Genomic DNA, 1111 nt, shown 5'->3' on the forward strand with positions numbered 1-1111 from the left:
ACACACACACACACACACACACACACACACACACACACACACACACACACACACACACACACATACATACAGATATATCCTATCTAGAACCTCTATGCATACATGGACATAGGTCAGAATATGGCCAACACATGTACTTTGTAAAGGGAAAACTTTGTTTTTGCCACTCTAGCTTTTACCAATTTTTCTTATGCCACTCTAGAATTTGACATCTCACTTTTGCCACTCTTTGCTTTTGACAATACATCGCAAATGCCATTCCATGGAAAAAATGATAACTTTTCATTTCACTTTTGCCACTCTTAGTTTTTGACAATGTATTGCAATTGCCACTCTAAAACTTTTGCTTTTGCCACGGAATGGCAAAAGTGATATATTGTCAAAAGCTAAGAGTGGCAAAAGTGAAATGTCAAATTCTAGAGTGGCATAAGCAAAGTGTGCTAAAACTAGAGTGGCAAAAACAAAGTTTTCCCCTTTGTAAATAATTAGCTATATCCAGAGCTCTCCTTGGCAGCAAGGTACAAACAAAAAGAGAGAGAGGCAAAGAAAAATCTCTTCTTTGGAACCTAGCTAAACTAAGAATCTCCTCCACAAGAAGAAAACAAAAATCCATAATCCCTCTCCTCAAGGTAGATTGCAGCAAACAAGATTAGAGGAGAAGAAGCTCACCCAGTAGTGTGGAGAATCTCACCAAGGTAGATTGAAGCTCACCCAATAGTATGCATCACCTGCGAGAACAAAGCAACAGCGTGAGGGGAGGGGAGGGGCCAATAGCAAATCAAAATTGACGTACCTTGACCAGCAGCAGCAACTCCAGGGTTAGGGTTGGAGCAGGGGAAGGCGGCGTCCCGAGTATGCCATGGTGTGGGCGTGGAGCAGGCAGCCCGTACCATCATGCCACCGAGAAGAAGCACTCGGCGGCCAAGGTCGGAAGATGGCGCCGGAGGATCTGCGAGCACCTTGGCCGCCACCTGACCTTCTCGCTCTCCCTCTTCTCTTCTCTTCCCTTCCCTGGTGCCTAGAGGTCAGATGGCGGGAGGGGCAGCGTGAGGTCGTGGATGGTTGCCTGGGCGAGCGGCGGTGGTGGCAGCGGCGGCGGGTGGCGGGTAGG

The sequence above is a fragment of the Triticum dicoccoides genome, chromosome 7A (assembly GCF_002162155.2).
Source record: "Triticum dicoccoides isolate Atlit2015 ecotype Zavitan chromosome 7A, WEW_v2.0, whole genome shotgun sequence".
Taxonomy (NCBI): domain Eukaryota; kingdom Viridiplantae; phylum Streptophyta; class Magnoliopsida; order Poales; family Poaceae; genus Triticum; species Triticum dicoccoides.